Genomic DNA, 14303 nt, shown 5'->3' with positions numbered 1-14303 from the left:
ATTAGAAAACAAACATATTTTTTCAAACGTTTCCAAAACCCACTGAGCTTCAGGTCTACCTGAGAAGTTTCCCAACATTCTGGAGCAAAATTCATGCAGGATTTGTCATTGAAATCAATAAATTCACATTTGATGCCTGGAACCAGCGTCCAAGTCCAGAAGGGCAGCAAAAACAGACAAAGAGGATGTCAACAAGGCAGAAGTTTGTGTAATCAGTTCAGGCTGAAGGTTAGGTTCATGTTGAAGAGAGCAAACTGCAATTCACACCGGAAGTGCTGAAGATATAAGAGAAAATGACAATGGAGAGAAAACGAGAAGGACGAAAGACGGCGACAGACATGGTGCACCAGACAAGAAAGAAGAGATGGAGGTCAAAGGTCAAGAGGAGGGTGGAGAAGGGCAGGATGATCTCAGTCATTCCAGCCTTTTGAAGTTTGTTTGTGTGTGTATGTGTGTGCGCGCGTGTATTCTGTGTACATGGTGTGTGGTCTCTTCACATATGTGTTTGTCTTATCTCCCATGTATAATAAATCTTGATCACCCACAGAATCTCTCTGAGGGCCTCTCTTGCTTGACCTAATAAAAGTCTCAGTCTAGGATTTGTGTCTAGAAGTGTGTGTGTGTCTGTGTGTGTTACTTGAACTTACAAATGTGATAAGATTTGAGTCTCTCTTATGTTCATTGTTAATACAAAAGAACACATTGGTCATATTTCTGATTATATAACATTTGCTATTTCATCTTTGATTGAGAGCCAAACCTTAATAGACCCGTTGTTGTGCAATCACTCGGTTCCGTGGCCGGTTTTCGAGATTCCAGCTGGTTGTTTTAAAGGCTCAGATCCTGAATCAACAGACCTTTGTATTTAGGGGACAGTGTTGGCAGCTAAGACAGGAAACATGGGGAAGAGGGTGGGGAACATTATATGTCGCAAAGATCCCCAGCTGGAACAGAACTGGCAGCTCTGCGGCCATGTGGCATGTGAAGTAACCTGACTGAGTAATTAGATTTCAGTGTCAAGACAAGAGTCCAGTCTGCGGCGTACGATTGCTAATGTGGCTCTCATTTAATCAGATGAGCTGCGTGAAAGCAAGCAGTGAACTCTGTTGAAGTACAGGTTCAGTGACAGTTTAGATAAGTGAGGTATGGAGACATGGACTCATCCTGAAGACATAAGAGAGGACTTCAGATGTAATGAGTGGAAACGGGTCAGCAAAAACAGAACCTCACTGTCACACTTTTGCAACAACTTACAAATGATTAGCATTAGCATGCATTACACGATGCTGTCAGTTGGTTTTATGCTATATTTCAGTCCAAAAAGAAACCAATGACATCATTTATGTTACATTACCTGATGCAGATGGAACAAGGAAACAGTTCCTACATGAAACTTATAACAAGATCTGCGGATTATCTTTAGTAACCAGATCTGGTACCATGGAACTGAACCCAGGCTGTCATCTGTGAGCAACAAGATATAAACTAGCTCACATCAATTAGCAGCTGGACCAGTGAGAAAAAAAAAGTAAATATTAATAAAGTAGATAAGATAGACCTTATACATCTTTTCAGTCGTCATATTTGTATATTTTCATGCAAAAAAAATCTAGTAAGGGTATCCGAATGTGAATACCACTGGAATATAGTGGTAAAAGACAAAACACTTCATTTAAAGATTAGTTGATTACCCATAATTGTGCCTTTTGATTACTTTTCCTCTGTCTCTTTCTGAGTTTGTGTTAAACTGAGTTTTTCGTCAGGCTTTATCTACGTATTTGAGCTGTTTTGGTGAATATGTATCACATCCAAGGCTAAAACCATCCCTCTTTGACTGAACTGCAGCTCATGAGTGGACTATTTGTGGGTTTAAACCCACATCCGCAGCCACCAACAGAGAAAGACATATTCCAGATACATTTTCAGTAAATTCCATCCTGTATTTGTTGAATCAACAGCGGTTATCATCACTTGGTAAATTTCAGTAATCAAAGGATCAGATTTGTTATGAAGGCACTACGTCTAGACACTTTGATCCTCTAAAAAGCAAGAAAGCATCAATGGAAAAATAAGGGGTTATGAAATAAACGGGACTGTTGACATTGTTTTTCCTCCTACTCAATCTTTAAAACATCATAAGTATTTTAGAAGCGCAAGTAGCCTAAATATTTAATTTTTCTCCGTACCGTAAATGACATCATTTTCTGCGCTTTGTTTGTATGACAGGGCTAAACTTACATACACTCATGGGTGGAGCAAAAAAGATGTAGAGGCAAAAACAGCATTGAAAAATCAATATTTTTATGGATATTTTTCTATATGTTTTGTACATTTAGTTTTGTAGAAACTGCATTTTAATGGTTTGATTGTCTAGTAGATGGCACCAACAGAAGTGTTTATGACCTCTCTCTTCGTGGGACATTTGGAAATCACTGGAATTTTTTCATCTGAATATCTTATCAGGAGGTACACAGAAATGGGACACCAAAGACATGAAGTAACCTCCCTGTTAATGTGTGTGTAATGTTTAACCACTTTGTTACAGCACCCTGAACCCTGAACTATCCGCACAGATTACAGCTGTAGCGGCCCGCTGCTGAGTGTGTGTGTGTGTGTGTGTGTGTCTGTGTGTGTGTTGTTTGTCACTCACTTTGTCTACTGACCTCCGGAAGTATTTGTGATTCACACTGCTCACACAGCCAGTGATAAGGCCAGGAAGAGAGTGTGTACACAGGATGTAGAGTTAACACTGGGACAACACAAAAGCAGATTATCACAGTGAGAGCAGCCAAAACACAAGTGGTGGATCCATACTGGTGTGTGCTGACACAGCCCACTGAGCACATCATTATGGCCCAGATAGATGGATAGATACTCACCCCTAAATATGATTTCAGCACCTGATATCAGTGAAGTAATCAATACAGATTTGAGCTACTACAACAACAACTTTACAGCAGTAATTCTTCAATTCTCTGCTGCCTTTCTTTCATTTTTCAACTCTTTTTTGACCAGTAATTGTAAAGAGAATCTATGGGATCCACTAAAACTTTGTTTTTTTTATATATCTGCTGGAGATGATTTGACTGTGATAGTTCGCAACAGATTGGATCAGGTAACATCAGGCTGGCCATAAACTATTGCAACCCCCTCCCAAGAAAAATCTAAAATTACCGTGCAGGGCAAAGAGATGGACATATGGAGCACATATGAGTATCAACTATAACCTATATTTAAGATTTATTTCTTCTCCAACTTTCCTCAGACCAGGTTTGGTGATTTAGCAAACACTGAGCCCTGAACACATAAAGAGCTCATATTGTGATAATGTTAGGAGGCCCCTCCATCCTGAGCTGTACATGCAGACAGAAGGGGCCCCATAGTTCTGGTTAACCCCCCCTCGCCTGTCTCCGCCGCTGCCGACTGGCCCTCGTTATTTATTGCGCTGTAATTTCTGCAGACTAATTGATTTGGCTCAGCTTTCAGGCTGCAGGGAGGAAGGAAGTCAGGCAAGAGGGAGGAAAGTATGTGTGTGTCTGCGTTTGTGTGTGTGTGTGTGTGTGTGTGTGTGCGCGCGGAAGAAAGTGTTAGTGAAAAGATATGAAACATGTGTTTTAGAAAGACATAATGTGATGGTAATGTAGTTGAAGAGGAGTAGATGTGTGTGTCAAAAGGGCAAAAATATTACTCTTTTGTGGTGTTGGATGAATTTTACCCCCCAGAAAATTCAGAAATATATATTTTTATACCCTCACACTCCAGTTAGGGCAGATGGTATCATACCTGTGACAGATTACTACTGTTCAGCAGTGGAACTGGTCTGCCGGTGCTGCGGAGGAGTCAGAGGTTTAAAACATTAAGCTACTTTGTTTATTTAAACTAATTTAGATGCTCAATCAGATGCTAGTTTTGATAAACTCAAAATATCTGCTATGAAACTGAATGGCTGAACTCAGACTCAGAGATTTTTTTAAAACTGAAAATGGAAAAGAAACGGGAAAGCTGTGGGAAAGCATATTCCAAGAGAGAGAGAGCCAAACACATTTTCTGTCTGTTTTGGAGAACGTTTAGCCTGAACATAAATGAAACATGAAATGTCTTTAATTGAGACTGAACGTGATTGGAGACACAGAGCGCCATACTTTGGCTAATCTAAGCAGCACTTGGCTTGTGGCTTTGTGTCTCCATTAGATTCCAACAATTTATAGCTCCTTGCTAAGAGCTTACAGAACAGAAAATGCGGTTTCAATTCAATTATCCCCCAGACGACACTTAGTAAAGGTCACTAACTGACTGAGATCAGCCTGTTCGATGCAAATCGCATCAATGAACTACAGTGCAGATGGTCTGTCAACAGAAGGCTTTCAAGAGACAGTGTTACACCCTGCAGACCTCCCACCTCAGGCTGCCTTTTAGATGTGATGGACAGTGAGGGGATGGTGGGAGACCAATAATCTCCCTCCATCACCATGACCACCTTCTGCTTTGAGGCAAATATGCTATTTTATGTTCCCTCCAAAGCCTTTGTCATCCTTAAAGAACATTAAAATGTTCTTGTCTGACTTAAATCTGAATTTTACAGTACATACAATCCAGTGATTGGTAGATTAGATTTAAAACATGGAGAAATAACTTATTTCATATAGTACACAACAAATGGCAAGCGGGGGTCTATTAACATCTGAATGACACACTCGAAAACTAGAAAATACAAGAGGCCTTTGTTGACGGTCACCCCCGTGACAAGGCCGACTGGTCGTCACTCTTTCAGACCTTAAAATACTGATTTACGGATGTAGAAACAGGACTGATAGTTGTTCAGTCATCAACCTCTGCTCATTACCTGTCAAACAAGGATGACATGCCTCCAGGAAGAGAACTTCCCTTGAAGGGATACACCTCCGCTAAAGCTCCATTGAAAACATATTTTGGCTTTTGTGCAGTATAAGGGGCATGTAAAAGGTTCGTTATTGCATTTTATACGTGCATATAAACATTTTTTTAACCTCTGGAATGAGCCACACATAAAGATAATCAAGGTTTAAAAATGTCAAAGTCCAACGGAGTTATTAAAATCTGAGAAAAGTCTAACCTGACCTAACATTCGTGTCTGTCAGTTTTAAAAAAGGAAATAAATGGAGACAAACTGGAGATGGATGCACTGGTGCAATTTGATCCATATAAAGAGAAAACTACGTGATTAATAATAAAGACCTGGGATACTTTACCAGACCTCAAGTAAATAATATTTAGTACAATGGTTTAGTATGATAAAAATCTTTACGTCACTCACCGGGGATGTAGCTCAGTGGTAGAGCGCATGCTTTGCATGTATGAGGCCCCGGGTTCAATCCCCGGCATCTCCACCATATCTTTTAGGCGACTTTTATTTATCTTTGAAACACAGAATTGGTTTAGCCACGCCAATGTCTTTAAGAACAAACAAACAAACCAAAAAAAAGCTGTGTAATGTCACATCACAGACATAAAGTAATTTTGTTCTCTCTTTGTTCAGTAAAAGTATTCAACAGCACCTGAACATTGCAACTGCAAACGAGTTTGTTTGACAAAACATCATCTGAGAAAAAGAAAATACAAAAATGCTCAGTGTGGCTTTGGCTGCAATCTGATTAAAGTTCATCTCAAGTTCTTCTCCGCAATACTTGTTGTAGCTGAACTAGTGAGGCGCCGCAGTTTTGACTCTGCTTAGCCGCAGATATAAACACTAAAGTAATTCAATGCCACTTTCAACACTGAGCGTGTAACAGTCATGGTGGCTGAGCTTTGAATTTACATTTTCAGTACTTTAAGGAGTAATATAAAACACACTGTGTTTTTAAATTAGAGCATCAATTAGGACATCTGGTTGCCAACTGGTTTAACAGTCAGACTCTCTAACAAGACGCATCATCTGCTGAATTTCAGCCGGTTCTCTTTGTTTGTCGCCAGCTTCTCCACTTCTGTCTGAATCCCTTTCAAATAACAGAAATAGCTATAAATAACCTGGCCCAGGTTATTGTGTCATACTCATTCACCTACAGATCTGCCCATTGTGTGACACAAATAACACTTTAAAATTCCAAATAAGGAAAAAACAACAGGAAACTGATATTTCAGGAGTGTAGTAAATGACAGATGTCCTCCAGACAGGGGGGTTGTCTCATTCCTCCCATCCTGTTATTCTTATGTAACATGATTTGGAAGACGCATTGATGCTACTGTTCTGTTTCTTAAGATGTTAAAGAACATCTTACTGTGGTTGAGGAGGTATAAACTGTGTAAGCACAATGTTATTAAAGTCTTGAAATTAAATTTGCATTCATGAATACAGCAATTAAAATTTACCTTGAATATAAAAATCCCAGCTATTATTGATGAACTTGGGAAAAGAGGGGAAAAGAGGATTAACGACACAATGTCTGTGTCCATCCAACCTTGAAATTACAAAAATTAAAGTTTGGCATTAAACCCTAATAAATCTTGAGTCCGCAACATCGTAAATCCCTGGCTCCACAGTTTTCAGAAACTCTGCTTCTTTTCTGTTAGTGCTTGGGAAACCACATCACAGCTTCATCCACACATGGCAGAAAGGTTTCAGGGCTGCGGCCATGTGTGAGCGGCAGTAACTGGCGGTGGGTGGTAATTGCCTCGGCGTCACAGTGCGGGTGTGTTTGTATGTCTTTGGGATGTTTGTGTGCATGTGTGTGTGTGCGCGTGCACCCACTGTGTCTCCACACTGTCTCGAGGTCTCTGGTCTCTCTGAGCTGCTGACAGTTCCTCATTAGACACTTCATTACTGTCAGAGCAGCAGAAACAAACCATCTAAAACTCGCCTTTCACCCCAGCCTCTCACCACAGTGGACGTATAATGTGGGATTATGATGGCCCAGAAAAAATAGGTTGTCAATGTTAATATGAGTTCAAGAGTTTATGGTGCCATCTTAAATATGGAAGCTTGTGTCAGCTACCCTACAGTGATTTTTTTTTTGCCCTATGCTTCCATTTTTATGAAGAAACAGTTCCTTTTAATCCGAGATAATCTGCCCATCTCATCCCTGCAGGAGTGGTAGGAGTGACATACCTGCTTGCACTAATGTACTGATATGCTGCAGGATATCTGACAGTATGGTAAATAAGTAGCTAAATACCTGAATCCTGCAACCAGCTTTTGATAGTACCTTTTGTCTCCACAGCTTGTAAATAAATGTGCAAATTTCCATGTGCAAAGTTTGGATTTTGGCTTCTGCTTTTCTGCTTTTCCACTTTGCTCATGTTAATTATGTGTTGGAGCCCCCCCAAAAAGTGGTAAATTAGCAGGTGCTACAGCACTCACATTTGTGTGTTTTCCTACTTGGAATGATGGACTGGTTCTTACGCTTTTCCTGAAAAATGTGACAACATGTCTGAAGAGATATAGGCTACAGCAGCTGGAAATGGTGCCTTTGATGACAGCAGGCTTCCTCCTTTGTGTTCCAGATTCATTTACTCTGTGGAATCAACAAGGACCAGAGAAGGTGGTAAATTTGACCATAGTTGCAGTTATTTTAGTCTGTCTAGGCATCCCAAAGGCATTCCGATGACCGCTGTTTCCACAAACGTAAAGTTTTACGCTTTAGGAGAAAAGTGTAAAAACAGAAGAATGCGCAAGAAAGAGAGAAGCCGGAGCATAAAACAACTCAAAAGCTAAAGGTGGTGTTTTATCAGTATACAGGGTCAAACTTTACAACACATCATTTTCTAAAATTGCCCACAAACAAAAAATGCTTTCTGGGGAGTGCAAACAGCTTGTAGTTGTCATGGTTTATGACCTATAAAGTTTTTAGTAATCCAAACAAGGTGCAGTAAACTAAATTAAACCCTTTTGGGTTGTAGGATGATGACTGTGTCTGAACTGTGAACAACTACACTCCCCCCCAACTTTTATCAACATGTGTTTTTTTTTAAAGTTCTGATGTAAATAGTTTCCAGGGTTACAATGCAAAGAGTCCCATGGTTTTGAACACATTTATATATTTTCTAAGGTCTTTCCAACAGCCAATACGCTGTTGGCAGACAATAGATACATAAAAATAAAAGCTTCACTTATAAAAGTGCAAGGAGCCACAAGGAAAGGTCACAACCTCTCCACTATATCACAGAAGCAGGGCTCTCCAAAGCTGCACAGAGTGTATTAGATGGTCTGTAGATTATCCAATTAGATGGTAATCTCTTATCACATGACATTGTCTCCAACCGATAAAAGGAAGATTGCCACAAATAAAGTTTGTGCTGAAGCCTCCTTTATTTCCTCCGTGCTGCTTTTCAGGTAAAGTGAGTGTGACTGTTATCAGGCTAATTATCAGATCTGTAGTTCCTCTCCACTTCAGTTCTTCTGCAGGAAAACAGGAAGGTAGGATTAGAGTAACGCGCTGCGCTGAGATCCGGAGAGGCCGGATGAAATGCAGGGTGGAATGTGTGTGCGTGCAAACACACACACACATACACACACACGTGCTTGTGTGCGCACACAGAAAGAGAGAGTTTTGAGGCGCACAGGCACTCCATCCCCATTAAAACCCATTAAGTGATCATGAGCAAACAAATAGCACAAACAGCTGGGCCTTCAGCGAAAGGTGGATCTAATTAAAAAGTCACGGGGCGAGTACGATGAGGAGAAAGGCAAGAAACAATGAGTCCCTCAGACTGCAGCCAAGAACACCACAGAAATGTTTACAATTTTGCATTAAGGTTCATACCACGTCATTAGGAGGAAGAGGTGCTCATTATGGCCTTTTATGGGAGGAAACAAACAGTCTCCTGGGACTCACATATTTGTTGAAATACCAAGATGCCAAACAACACTTAAAAAATTATTTGCGATTGCGGCTGCAGTTAGGCAAGAAAACACACAAAGTTATCTTGGACAGATATCTGTGACCTTGAGAGGCGGTAATTGAGCGGAAAGGGGATGTTAAACATCCGTTGGTGGGGTTTACTGCGACTGTGTATCCACACACCACACGGAACACACGCGCACACACACACACACGCACGCACGCACGCACACACATACACACACACACACATACACAGATACACACACACAGCAACAGCAGTGTTAGTCCCAGGCTGGCCTCTCTCTGGCATTATCTCATAGCCTGAGCACTCCCGCTGCCTCTGAGGTCAGCCAGCTCTGCACACAGAAGCATTACATGCATCTGCCTCGCATTAATCGGCAAATTATAGAAAAACCACACGTCAAAAAACATTACTGAGGGTCGAGAGTTGAGGCAGCGGGATCCACGCACAACTGCGTGCTGAAGATACCTTTTCTTATTTTCTTAGTTGTGTAATGAAGATTTTGCTAATTTCTCCCAATTTAAAATCCCCATGCTTAATTTTGTTTCCAAGCTATTGATCAATAACATCATTAATAGAGGCCCCAATTCTACGGTCACAGACACCTGCTTTGCTAGGGAGGGTCCCGTCACTATGTTTCTATGGAAACCATTTATGGCAGCAAGGACCACATCTAATGACAAATTCACATGACCTCAGGGCAGCACAGGTGGCTCCTGTTGCTGTGGTGTTTCTTCACTGCAGAACAGAGCAGAACGAGCCAATCAGCTGGAAGCTACAAATCAGCTCACACTAAAGTTTCCGACTGGTGCCAGAGGATCGAGAAGAGAGAGGATTCCTCTCCGCGTTTGACAGAGGTCGACTGAGGTCGACGTAAGGTTAGAGAGGAAATGGAGGGCGCATTTTCTTTAAATTCCAACCAAATTTGGAATTATAGTTACGTACGTCATATCATCCGCAGGTAGCAAACACCAGGGTGGGCATTCATACACATGTGTTGGTGAATCTGCTCTGCAAACATTGATTCTGCCCATGTTTGTTTCTCTTTAGTAGGAAATAAAATACAGAGTGAACCATTTTCAGTGCAGGCTGGATTCTTGCAGCTGGTATCTGTGTTTATGATCTAAAGTAATACTATTGCATTGATGCATTACCTAAAACAGAATTACTAAAAAAACAGTAATAAAATGCTATTGTGGAGAAGATGTATAAGAAAGATGAACTAATTTGTATATTCAGCCTTTTAAGAAGATTAGAAACATAAGAACATAAGAAATGACAATTCTATACTGTGGCAAAAACAAAGCAGAAATAAATGTAAACCCATTGATTCTGCAACTCCTGCAGTCTCCTGAATTTTGCTTTTGTTTCTTAAGCTTTAAGACCGATCTATTGCCTATTTTTGCCACATCTGTTACTGTTTATGTTGTTTCTGTTACATTAGAATGGAAGAATCAGTACGCTCAGTGATTGCTTGAAAACAAAACAAAAGCTGTCTCATAAAATATCATTTATTGGCATCCCATAATCTTACCCAGAGATCTGTGTTTTCTCAGCACGTCCTTCAGACCGAGGCTGTGGATGGCTGGGCTTCGCTCTCATCATCACAAACATCCAGTGTCCCCATTTGACCACCGAATGTTCTCTGTGGTCGGATCTCCTCGCTGCGCCATCCCTCAGATATTTCTAGAATGAAGAAGCCGTCTTGTTTCTGACTTTGACTCCTGCAGAAAGTGATATATGAGATATTATTTATTTGCTCTCCTGCCAAATTACAGCGGAGACATCACTTAGCAGATATTTACAATATCTCATTTCATTGTTTTCCAACATCAGGAATGACCACGCAGTGGTGTTTTTAAAGGATTATCTGAATGAAACTTTCTAAACAGATCATTACATTGAATCAATCCAGCCAATTTTAAATGTGTTCCTTCATGTATGCTCTCATAAACTGTTTTGTTTATGTTCCCCTTTTTCCGCATATTTAATTTTGCCTCGGTTTAAAGCTAAATGTGGTATGGATGGAACGTGCACGAAGGTTTTCATGCCATTCAAGAACCACAAAGACACACAAACAACAAGTAAGACACAGAGCGAATAAAAAAAGAGCGAGACATAATGATGTGGTGAGACATTTGAAGCTCCTGGTGATGTTTTGCTGGCATGAGAAGTAAACAAGTAACTTCCTCTTCAAAACACGTCATCACTTATATTCACCTTTATTTACAGTAGATCTGAACAAACTCAGAATTAGGATTATTGTTTATGTCAACTTCCAAATGTGTCATTTAACTACAATGGATGCATTTTCTGACCGGCTGGGCCCTTTGCTGTGTAGGTATGGTTCTATTTTCTTAGAGGGTTTTATACTAACAATATAGAGCAGAATAAAGCCCACAAGTTTTATTTTATTTTAACATTTAGGTATCAAAGTTAAGTGAATTAATATCTTAAAATTCTCAGAGGTGTCATGAATTTAAAGGCACCATTTATGAACACAGAAGATTACACACACCCACAGGCACAGAAGCAGCTTTCATGGTGGAGGGTTCCAGGGGTTCGAGCTGATTCCCACCCAGATACAGTCACTCTTTCACCCTCACACGGAATCTGACAGGGGCGTGAAAGCTGCCCTGCGAGCTTTAACATCGGATGAAGGCGATTACGCAGGAGGAAAAGAATTAAACAAGCGGAGAATTGAGGGTTTTACTAATAAACATTTCCTTTGAAATGCAGCTCTTGTGTAATTTAGAACAACGTCCTTGATCAGCACACATGCATCCCTCAGACGTGAGCCTCTGTTGCCAATGGAAATGAAATCAGCCTGACTCAACTTGTCTCTGAAGGTTTAATTGTGCTCTGACTACTTTATTACCTCCAGAGCTCCAGGTACTTGGCTTCGCTTAATTCTTTCAAGTGGTGTGTTGACAGTGAAAACAAGCCGGGGGAACAAAGGCCAGGAGGGATCCAAGGATCTGATTGCACAGCCTCGAGCCCACCATTTGGCTCAGGCTACAATGGAGGTTTGGAGGGAAAGACGGACGGTCATACAAAGAGTTTGGAGGTCTGCCAATGTGCAAGTGCGCCTAAGGTTTCTTTAAACTTGCCCGTTGGAATGTCACCTCAGCCACAACAGTTTCACTTTTAGCAGGAGCGGTTTGGGTTTGGTTTGAAATTAGTGTGATGTATTACATGTATTTAAAAACCAGTGTTCTGTGCCTGTGTGTCGATGACACTGATCAGAATACGTCAACGCGTAGTCTGGAGGTGTGCTCTGATGTCGGCATTTGCAGGGGAAAAAGTGTTGAAAATGTGTGCCTGTCAGAATTTGACTTTGTCTCTGTAACTGTAAATGTGAGCCAGTGTTGTCAGGAGCAGTCCTGCACATCTACAAACCTCAGTTTCTTTCTGTGGATTCCTAACAACTTGCATAGCAACTGTTTTTACAAGTTGTCAACAGCTTCCTTCTATTCTCTCTGTCACAGTGTAAAAATATCCCATAATTCTTCTGTATGTGACAGGATACAACACATCAACCTGTTGACACAAATGTCTTTAATTCCAAAAGTTATTTATAGGTTTATGGACAAAAATACGTGACGTTTAAACAATAGATTTATATGTATGTTGATAACTTGCATTTGAATTAAATAAAAGATTATTATGCCATGAAACAAATTCACACCCAAATAATGCAGCACCAAAAAACACCCCAGATGCAGGAAAACGGTGCTGGGCTGGTTTTATTTTGAGAGGAAGTAATGATGGAGAAGACGAGGGGTTCAGGAAGGGGATGGGGGAGATTAGGTTTAGGGAGGTGAAGGGTGAGATAGAGAGGTGGTAGATAGGAGGTAATACAGGAGGATAAGGGGCAGGGGGGCAGTCTTAACCTCTTGGGGAACAAAGAATCACTTATACACCCAGCAGCAACAGCTGAAGACATCTTTAAGCTGAACCATGGCTCTCTCTGTGTGTATGTGTGTGTGTGTTTGTAAGAGAGAGAGAAAGGGGGAGAGCAACATATTGTTGCCCTGCCCATGTGTTGTTTTGTGATTTAGAAGAATAGCCTAAATATATTTAAACATCATATGTTGTTTTGCAGTTATAAATATGAGAATAACCCTATAAAGAACAGCAGAGCCAGCTTTGCTTCTCTAGAGCCTTGTGCTACTAAATGTTGCAGCATCAACAAATTCAAGGTGCTCATTTTGGATGAATCACTGCTTCCCACATGTCTCATCTATAACTCTAACAGAAGGAATCTTCTTCACCTCCTCCAGAGCTCCTCTGGCCATCCGTCCTCTTCACTGGTTTACTTTCCTCCCTTCCTTATCTCCCACCCGTGGCCAATGCCAGCTGTTGTTTTGGAGGTTGTGAACAGAGGGTCCGTAGGTCAGGCCCCAGACAGGACCTGGGAAATCTTAAAAGGCGTCATTGTGAAGGTGATCACTTATTGTTACTGTTGGCATGTAAATGTTTCTCTTTGTGATCCTCATATTATAAACTTTTACTTTGTGTGGTTGACGGTCATTATCATCCCTCATCTACTTTGAGTAATGATTCCTGAATGAACGAACGAATGAATGAATAGAGGCTCTCTGTACTTACAGAAAACATACATATATTTTCTTTAGCCGCACAGCAGAACTTCTGTGACAGCACATCGCTAAACCCTGAAAGACACATTCAGATCCCCTCAGCTTCCAAGACCTTGACTCAATATGAGCTTTGTCCTCAATATCAGAAAGGAAAGGTGAGCCTGGGCTGCCTGAACCTTGAGCTCTGAACCGAGAGGTCAGATGTCCCTGGAAGCCATACTTGAGGCCCGTGATTTCACAGGGCAGCTGGGAGGCCTTCAATCAAATGACAGAGAGTACAGGACAGCACAACGATGTGTTCTCAGTTAGCGGGCAGTGTTACACTTTGACACGGTGGTAGCGCTCCCACCCACACACCCACCTTCTGCTTTTCCCAGACACACAGTGCAAATTTCTGATTTAAAATATTAAAACAAAAGATTTATATCCTGCAGCCTTCCAGCAGAGGGTGATGTTTTGGCCTCACTGTCTGTAAATTCTGATTTATTTTTGTGTGAATTTATTTATTTATTCCTCTTTATTCATGTTTGAAGCGGCCACCTCATTTCCAACACATTAAACATTTTAAGGTCCATTACACACTTTTATGGACCGTTCATGTAAGTGTTTGCAGGTGGTTCCCAAGACAGCAACTACACCAACAACTGATGCGGAACTATATGTCCGCAAGGGTTTCGAGGGGACCTCTTATATGCACGGACAATACAGGTGACAGCATTTTTGTTTGTTTCGTCATTTCTATCTAATAAGTGTGTTTAAAAGTTTTTTTTCCTCACGTGTCAAGGAATACTCCATAGGACGCTATACCATCCCTGTGTTGATAACCAAGTCAGTGAGGTTGTGTTCCGTTTTTGTGAATTATTT

At 40.9% G+C, this 14303-nt stretch overlaps 1 non-coding gene across 1 annotated transcript; it reads left to right on the top strand.

The window, feature by feature from the left end:
* The first annotated feature begins 5294 nt into the window (after window positions 1-5294).
* On the top strand, window positions 5295-5366 carry trnaa-ugc (transfer RNA alanine (anticodon UGC)). Its single transcript has one exon. It is a non-coding gene; the product is annotated as a tRNA-Ala (tRNA).
* Window positions 5367-14303: the final 8937 nt, after the last annotated feature.

Source organism: Takifugu flavidus, chromosome 14 (genome assembly GCF_003711565.1).
Source record: "Takifugu flavidus isolate HTHZ2018 chromosome 14, ASM371156v2, whole genome shotgun sequence".
NCBI classification, from domain to species: domain Eukaryota; kingdom Metazoa; phylum Chordata; class Actinopteri; order Tetraodontiformes; family Tetraodontidae; genus Takifugu; species Takifugu flavidus.
Note: the sequence above shows the minus strand (reverse complement) of the source record. Positions and strands in the feature narration are given on the sequence as shown.